The following is a 9,245-nucleotide window of genomic DNA, read 5'->3' as shown; positions in this document are numbered from 1 at the left end:
TATAGTGTGATGTCGTTTTTGCTTTAAAATCTCCCTTTTTTTAGCGATGCGCTTTAATGTACGGTCTCAAGGATTCTATTGCGTCAATTAAAAGAACCACATTTCGTGCAGTGACTTTCCCTAATAAGTGGCGTACTGACAAGTTGGAAACACAGAAGATTGTCCTTCCTCCCTTTCAATTGCCTCGAACGTCTCATCTCCTAGCAACAAGACAAGCGTCTTAGAGTCCGCGGCATGGTGGCTGTCGTCATCGCCGGGCGACCTACTGTTCCCTTGGAGTCAAGTATTATTAACAGTTCCAGCTTTGCGTGTGCACTCTGGAACAGCGGGGCGAGGTAGGAGAAGCAGGCGGGCGTACTTTACGAGCTATGTAAACTCTCATCGAGGTTGTAGGCTAGTGCGAGGGAATAGTGTTAGCAAATATAGTGTTTGGAGGGCGACTGATAGGGCTGTTATTGGTGGGCTGTGATGAGCCAGAGAAGAGAGGGTTTACAAGTACATGTTGGAAGAGGGACTGATTCTTTAGTGATGGGAGGGCATACATCGTAGTGATGTACGGCGGTGCAGATAGGTTAGTCAATGGGAAGAATGGTTGGCTGGACAGAGATGGGCGGTAAAGAGGCAAGGAAATTAAGGGAGGGTCAGCCGATTGGACAGTGATGAAGAATGAACTTGCTAAATAGTGTTGGACTGGAGTGTTATTAGTGGTAGAGTGAGAAAGCAAAGGAATGATAGGAGACTAAACTGACAGGGCAACGAGGGAGCCGGGCAGAGTTGGCTTGATAGTGATGGAATAGTGGTCAGACAGGTCAATAAATTGGGATGGAGATTGTCACGGCAGTGAAGGGATCGAGATAGCACTTTATTAATGTGGACTATAACCTTTATATACATTTAGGGACGCTCTTGACATATGACTCATAGAGGAAATGTAAAAATGTCTTGAGGGAATGTGTACAAAGGCCCTTAGCACCTTTTTCTTCGGCTTCCAAGTGGCAGTGGTGTAACGAAAGTTGAAAGGGGGGGGGGGCGACTCAGTCAGGGCCCCCCCTCCCGTGCACAGTGTATTGTGCTGAGGGGGCCCTTGGAGCTCGCCCCCTTTCCCCACGGGATGCGGGGGCCTTTGTTATGCTACTGCCAAGAGGGATACAACATGTTGAGCTCTTTGGAGTTTGAATTACCCTACCCACTTCTTTAGGTCTCGCCTCAAGACAGTACTGTTGTGTGCGAGGCATTTTGTTAACTTACATTAGGCTTAGAGCCCGCCCATTGTTTAGCATTGCTTGGCTTTATAGTCAGTCTTATTTCCTTGATTTCTTTTGGTCAGCACTTGTCTGCTTCCCTTCATCTTTGTGTGCTTGTCTTCCCCTCCCCTCATAGCATGGCCCAAGAACGTGTGCCGTTCAATTGCACGTTCTTTGGGAGCTACTTTTTTTCTTTTACTTGAAGCCTTCCATAAGTGCTCATGCAGGCCAACTTCCTCATGTGCTTCTACCACCGTCCTGCTCTGTGTTGTTGCTTGCCCCATTTCATCTTTCTCTGTGTTGTTGCTTACCCACTTCATCCGTCCTGTCCCTCTATGTGTAGTTACTTTCTGTGGTGTACATGACAAGTGATCCTGAGAATGGAGTCACTTGTCATGGAAACAGAATGTGGAACGAGTGAAAAGTGAGGAAGAGAATTTGACGGCAATTGGAGCTGAGCCGTGTTTGATGGATGTGGCATTTTTAACCAATAAAGATACCTATCAACTTTATATGAAGATGACTTCTGACCTCTATTCTTGGCACCGTTACACTGGCGACGAGCGATAAAAGTGCTATGTCTCAACATTGTACGGTGAGTTTGTAAGTGCGAGGAGCGGCACTCGTAGACACCATCATCGCGTGTGAACTGGTGGTCGATCAGCTGGAAATAATTACACTGTTGATGCCTTCATTGGTTTTTAATAGGCGGTCGATCAGCTGTAAGGTTCGTCGACGGCTTCTGTAGATGTTGAAAAGGTTTACATTTCTGAAGAGACAGGAGAGTGTTTAAACTCGTCGAGGAGCAAGACGGCAGAGCGTCTATGGTGGTTTGAAGTTTCTATAGCTGTTGGAGGGCGAATAAATTAGTCGTTTGGAAGGACGGAAAAGAAATACCGATCTTAAAGGGGCAGAGACATCAGAGCATAAATAAAGTGTTTGGCAAGACGCCTGGAATCTATGGATCTTAAAGGGGCAGCGTCTTAAAGGGGACCATCTGTCTTAAAGGAGCAGACATATTATTATTAAGCTTCCACAGTAACGAGTAAAGAGTGTTTACTATGGCAGTTGAGAACTGTACAGAGAAGTGCAGTTGTCATAGCAACGGATAACTTTTTAGTCTAACTATAGAGTAGACTGTTTGTTTAACTTATTCTCAGTTGAGAAATATGTGGTGACAGGCACACCGTAAACGATGACAGGCACACTTTTAATCTGTTCATCTTTACCTGTCCAGGAGTACACGGTGACAGACACACCTTTAAAAAAAAAAAAAAGTATAATTTAGAGAGTTAATTTGTTTTGTGATGTAAATGCAGATTTCAGTGTAGCATAGAGTATATGTTTTTATTCTAAGTTATAGTATAGTTCAATGTAGCAAAAAATACTTATTTTTTATTGTAAGATTTAGTATTGTTGCTGGGTGAAGATTTTTCAGCATGCAGAATGTTACACCACCACCCTTTTTCTTAACTAGTCCTGGTGAACCAATCTATCCTTGGGCTAAATGGAAGAAAATGTTTGTCCATTATGCAAGAGTATGTGGTCCGACTCTTAGCGCTGAGAGGAAGCATGCTTTACTTATGCATTGTCTTGGTCGCGAAGGGCAGGAAGTTTCAGAAAATGTACCAGATTGGAACAGTAAAGAAATTAGAAATGTAAATTATTTTGAGATTTGTATGTTGAAACTGGACAAACACTACTTACCAAGGATAAGCACAATTATGGAAAGATATTATTTTGGAAAGAGAGAGCAAGGGAAAGATGAGACTGTGGAGGAGTACATTACAAGCTTGAGGAAGTTGGCAGTCTCATGCAAATTTGGGGCATTGGTAGATGAAAGGATTTGTGACCAGTTTGTGTTGAAGTGTAGCAGTGATAAAATTAGAGAAGAGTTATGGCTGAAAGATGAACCACCTCTAGAGGAAGTTATCTGTGTGGCAAAAAGAGTTAAACATATGATGAAATGTGTAATGGAATTGAGCGCAAGTAACAAAATTGTGACTGTAGATGCTAGAAAAATTGAACTTTGAAGAAGTAGTATGTGAGGTGAGAGGTAAGGAGATTGTGAGTGAGAAAAAAAAGAGGAACAGTCAAATTTAAAGGTGAGTGTTTTAGATGTCGTAAAAAGGCCACAAAGCGAATGCGAGTAGTTGTTCAGCTTTAAATGTAATTTGCAATGGATGTGGGAAGAAAGGTCATTTCTACAAGTGTGGTAGTAAAAAGAAGAAAAGTAGTGTTGGAAGTCAGGTGAGAGAAGTTAAGGAGGTTTCACAGGAAGTTGTTTTTCAAATTGAAATACGATCAGATAGATGTGAGCATCCTAGTGAATTTGTTCTCCTAGAAGGAGCTAAGGTATTGATGCTTTTTGATTCATGTTCACAGTTGACAATCATTTAAAAAAAATGTTTTGATACCATAGGCTTAGAGTGCAGGAAGTTGAAGCAGATGGATGTGTGTCCTGGAGGTTATGGTGGACAACCTATTAAAAAGTTGGTATTTTTTTAAGGACATATAGAGTTCAAAGGGAGGCATATTATAGGGAAATTTTATGTCTCCATTAAAGGTAATAATCTTCTAAATTGGACACATCAAAAATTGTTAGGTGTAGTGCTTAATCCTAATGCACAAACACAAGTCCAAGTTCAGGAGATTATTGACTGTGAGTGCAAATTTGTAAAAAAAACATTTCCAGAGGTGTTTTCTGATAGTTTAGGCTGTCTCAAAGATTATAAGCATAAAATGAGATTAAAGAAAGACGCAGTGCCTATATTGTCAAGGGTGAGAAGGATTCCATTGGCATTACAAGAACCAGTAGTAGCAGAACTGAAAAGATTGAAAGAGTTAGGAGTGATTGAGGAGGTGGAAGCTGGTCCCCATTGTGGTGGCCAAGAATAGTAATGGAGAAATTAGGTTGTGTGTGGATCTTAGAGCTTTAAAAAAAGAGGTTGTAGTAGACAGATTTCTTCTTCCTACTATAGAGGAATTTGTGTCTGTAATAGGTGGAGCAAAGTCATTTTTGACTTTGGATTTAGCTTCTGCATACCATCAAGTGGAGTTGGAGGAAAGTTCACAGGATTTGACAGCATTTATAACGCCTTTTAGTGCTTATAAATTCAAAAGAATGCCATTTGGTCTTGTTTCGGCAGCTTCTGTGTTTCACAGGGTGATGAACAAGATATTGAAAGATTTAGAGGGAGTGAAATGTTATCAGGATGATGTTTTGATTTTTAGTGATACAGCAGCGGTTCATTTTGAACGAGTAAATACACTGTTGGAACATTTAAGTAGAGCAGGTCTCACTCTCAAGAAGAGTAAATGTCGTTTTGGATTGTCAGAGGTAGAATACCTGGGCCATTTAATCTCAGGGGGTGGAATAAGACCAAAGTTGTAATTGGTTAATACCATCAAGGGGTTGGTCTCCCCTCAGACAAAGGAGGAAGTTAGTTCCTTTCTCTGGATGGTTGAGTATTGTGGCAGATATAAAAGGAATTTGGCAGATAAATCTGTGAATATGAGGAGTTTGTTAAAAAAAAGGGAGAGAGTTCAAGTGGGATGTACGTTGTGAAAAAGAATTTCAAAGCATAAAAGAAGAGTTCGAAAAAGCACTGAGCCTCTAAGCGTTCAAACCGGGAAAACAAACTTATGTTGTTACTGATGCGAGTGCAAAAGTTTTGGGTGCTGTGCTTATGCAAGAAAATAAAGGTGAGAAGATGTTAATTGTCATGTGCATCAAAAACTTTGAGTGGAGCAGAAAAAAACTATTCATTAATTGAAAGAGAGTCTTTAGCTATTTACTGGGCTCTTACAAAATGTAGACATTTTATATGGGGAACCGAGTTTGTAGTATTATCTGACCATAAAACACTAGTGGAGGTTTTTGGAAACGGGTTGATCTGCATGTCTACTAGAATAAGAAGATGGATAATTGGACTTCAGGATTTCAAATTTGAGGTTGCTTACTTACCTGGTATTTTAAATGTGAGTGTTGATTGTCTTTCAAGACTAGTTGATGTTAATAAATCTGGGAATGAAAGCAATCAATAATTTGTGTTAGATGAAGATGTTTGTGTAATTGACAGCAATGTGGATGAAATTACCAGTGATGCGAAAATTGAACAGGAGTGGGAAGATGCACTGATGGAAAATACTGAATTGTGTAAAGTTATTGACGCCATGAGACATGGGAGTTTTATTAAACTGGAAAAGGTTTGGAGATTGATTAAGGAAGAATTAGCAATGGATAAGCCAATGTTATTGAGAGGTACGAGGTTAATTCCACCGTTTAGACTAAGAAAAAGAATAATAGATCAAGCACATGATGGTCATCTAGGGAAGGTGAAGACTAAAGAAAATTTGAGAGCTAATTTTGGTGGCCAGGCATGGATTTGGAAAGTGAAAGAGTGGTTTGTGAGTGTGTTCAGTGCTCAGTTAGTGAAAAAATTTTGAAAACTCATAATGTACCCATGGTTTGTCAGGAGTTACTGAACAAACCGTGGGATGAAGTGGCTATCGATATAGCTGGTCCCTTACAGAATGAACATTCAACTCCTTATCTGATTGTCTTGTTAGATTTGTACTTGAGATGGTTGAAGTTAAAAATGTGTGTGATATTTCTTCTTTCAGTGTGAAGTTATTTTTTGAGGATGTATTTAGGAAAGAAGGTTTCCTAAATCAATTCTGTCAGATAATGGACCACAATTTTGTTCCAAAGAGTTGGAAAAATATCTAGACAACTGTGGCATCATACACAAAAAGACTGCTGTTTATCATCCAGAAACAAATGGTGCTGTCAAAAGATTCTATAAGTACATTAAAGAGAGCATTCAACTTGCAAGAGTAAATGGGATGGACTGGAAAAAAGAACTAATGAGGAGAATAACTGCATATCGGTTCTCGCCAAATGCGACAACTGGCAAATCTCCGTTTGAGCTTTTCAGAAGAAGAGTTCCCCATACCAAGTTGTGTCCAGGTTGGATGGATTAGAGTAAGAACACATTCAATTTGTTTGAAACGGACTGGAGAAAGAGAGAGGAAAGATTGATACTCAAAAGGAAACAGGACTTTGATGTAAGAAAAAAGTTTGTGAGAAATAAGTTAATGTGGGTGATGAAGTAAAGATCACGGCTCCAGTTGGTTGTGCAGAGTGGTCAAAATATACTAGACCTATGAAAATTATCAAGTTATTTAAGAATGCAGTTAAAACATCAGCTGGGAGAATTTGGAACATGAACAGACTGGTTCCCATTAATGAGTCTATGAAAAAGAAGTCTGTTTCTTCAGGAGAAGGAGAGAACTTAGAGCCAAAACGATCTTCAGGGTTTAGAAATGATTTTGACTGTTGGGGGAAAATAGTTTTATATGAAGAGAGGAAGAGTAACAGGAGGAGAATGATTCCTCAACATTATAAAGACTATATACTGAATTGAGTGGCTTATCTTTCATGGTATTGTAATGTATATTTTTGTGTAGTTGGTTTTTATGTCTAAGCATTTTCTATTTGTTTTATATTTTGGGTGGTGTGTTGTTATAAAACTTAGTTTTAAGTTCATTTAAAATGTTGAAGGGAGATGTGTGGTGTACATGACAAGTGATCCTGAGAACGGAGTCACTTGTCATGGAAACAGAATGTGGAATGAGCGAAAAATGAGAAAGAGAATTCGATGGCAGTTGGAGCCGAGCCGTGCTTGATGGATGAGGCGTTTTTAACCAATAAAGATACCTATCAACTTTATATGAAGATTACTTCTTACGTCTATTCTTGGCAACGTTACACTTTCCCTCTGTGTTTTTGTTTGCCCCCTTTCACTTTCTCATCCCTCTCTGAATTGTTGCTTGCTCCCTCTATAATCCATCTCCTTTTTGCTTACTGTTTCCCTACTGTCCTGCCCTATGTAGTTGCTTGGTGCCTCTTTCCATACCATCCTGCCCCTCATTGTTGGTCGACGTCTCATTCCCTTCCATCCTGCCCATGTTACTTGCCACCTCTTTCCCTACCATCCTGCCCGTGTTGTTTCTTGCCCCTTCTTTCCTTACCGTCCTGCCTCATGTTGTTTATTGCCTCCTCCAGTCCCACTCTGTGTTGTTGCTTGCTACGTCCCGCCCATCTATGTATTGTGCTTGCCTCCTCTCACCTACCCATCCCTCTCTATGTTGTTGCTGGCGCCCCTACACTGCAGCCCCTCTCCGTGTTGTTGCTTGCCCCTTTCTAACCCGCTTCATCATGTTGTTAGCCCCCTCCTGTGTTGCTCCATCCCACTGCTTGCCTCCTCCTCCTGTACCCCCGCACCGTATTATGTTATTGCTTTTCCATCCCGTGTTGTTGCTTGCCCCCATACCTTCTCATACCATCCTACATTTTTTCTTGCCCCCTCCTGCCCTCTCTTCTCACTAGAAAAAACTAGCAAAGACTAAGCTAATAGCACTATGAGGTGGCAGCCCTGGCCGCATCATATTGCTTTTTTTATTGCCGGAGGGTGAGGAGGGATGCATCTACACCCTCTGTGTTGCCTGACATCCCTCCCTCCAAGATGTCTTCTGCCCTGTCTTCCGACCAGCTACAAAAAAAAAGTGCTGTGGCGTAGCCAGCCGTGTTGCTGTGCAACATGGCTAAAAGCACTGACAAAGCCAAAAGGTTGCTTAGGGTAAGGCCTATTAGCCTTGGCTTTGCCAATGCTTTAAAAAACATTTTTTTTATTTTTTATTCCTGTTCATTGGGTATATTGAACAAAGGATTATATAGTTCACCAATAGGAAGTTTTAGCACACCTTCGTTAACATCCCCTCTGTTTGTAATAGGAAGCATCTTTAGATCTTACAGAGCATCCTATACTAATCACACCTAGTCCCACCAGAAAGCACCTCAAAACATATTTGAATGCCTCTGAATGCATTTGAAGTTCCCTCTTTGATATATACATCTATCAATGAGAGAGGAGGATCCTATGTTTAAGCATGTCACCTATCGGTAGTTGAGGTTTTCCGTCATAGAAAGGGTAAAACCCTTCACATAACCATCACATACTGATATTTGATTCAAATTGGCTTTTGTACAGGTCATTCCAGGGCTTACTAGTAATGGTACTCATATTTCACACATGACCACATTATGCTTCCACAAAGATAAAGAAATAAAAATGCATTTCTCACCAGTTTCTCAAACGTAGCCTTTAAAAGACAGAGGGGGTCATTCCGACCCCGGCGGGTGCCACCCGCCGGGCGGAGACCGCCAGAAGACCGCACCGCGGTCAAATGACCCGCGGCGGTCATTCTGACTTTCCCGCTGGGCGGGCGACCGGCAAAAGGCCACCCGCCCGCCCAGCGGGAAAGCCCCAGCAACGATGAAGCCGGCTCCGAATGGAGCCGGCGGAGTTGCTGGTGTGCAACGGGTGCAGTGGCACCCGTCGCGATTTTCAGTGTCTGCTAGGCAGACACTGAAAATCATTATGGGGCCCTGTTTGGGGGCCCCTGCACTGCCCATGCCTGTGGCATGGGCAGTGCAGGGGCCCCCAAGGGCCCCACGACACCCGTTCCCGCCATCCTGTTCCTGGCGGTTTTTACCGCCAGGACCAGGATGGCGGGAAGGGGGTCGGAATCCCCATGGCAGTGCTGCGAGCAGCGCCGCCATGGAGGATTCTTTTGGGCAGGGGTAAACCGGCGGGAAACCGCCGGTTGCCCTTTTCTGACCGCGGCTTTACCGCCGCGGTCAGAATTGCCCATGAAGCACCGCCAGCCTGTTGGCGGTGCTTCCTCCGTCCCCGGCCCTGGCGGTCCATGACCGCCAGGGTCGGAATGACCCCCAGAGTTTATCTTGCTTTTTGTTCCCCCATGATTGATTCCTGTCTTTCCTAATCACTCTGAATGTATTGCCTATGGCACCACGGACAAATAAATGGGCTTTATTTTAGTTTCTGCCCTCACCTTTAATTCACACCTTAGAAACCTGACGTCAGACTTGTACATGCAGATGCACTTAAGTTATAAAACTTTCTTTCCCACCTC

At 42.4% G+C, this 9,245-nt stretch overlaps 1 protein-coding gene across 3 annotated transcripts in view; it reads left to right on the top strand.

The window, feature by feature from the left end:
- The first annotated feature begins 222 nt into the window (after positions 1-222).
- IFT88 (intraflagellar transport 88) overlaps positions 223-9,245 on the top strand; it is a 497,265-nt gene continuing 488,242 nt past the window's right edge. For 2 of the 3 annotated variants that reach the window (XM_069202281.1, XM_069202279.1), the window contains exon 1: positions 246-335. The gene's annotated coding sequence lies outside the window, so the exon portion shown is untranslated. Of the gene's footprint in view, positions 336-9,245 lie in introns of all 3 variants that reach the window. The other variant, XM_069202280.1, reaches the window with a different exon arrangement.

This window comes from Pleurodeles waltl, chromosome 8 (assembly GCF_031143425.1).
Source record: "Pleurodeles waltl isolate 20211129_DDA chromosome 8, aPleWal1.hap1.20221129, whole genome shotgun sequence".
Taxonomy (NCBI): domain Eukaryota; kingdom Metazoa; phylum Chordata; class Amphibia; order Caudata; family Salamandridae; genus Pleurodeles; species Pleurodeles waltl.
Note: the sequence above shows the minus strand (reverse complement) of the source record. Positions and strands in the feature narration are given on the sequence as shown.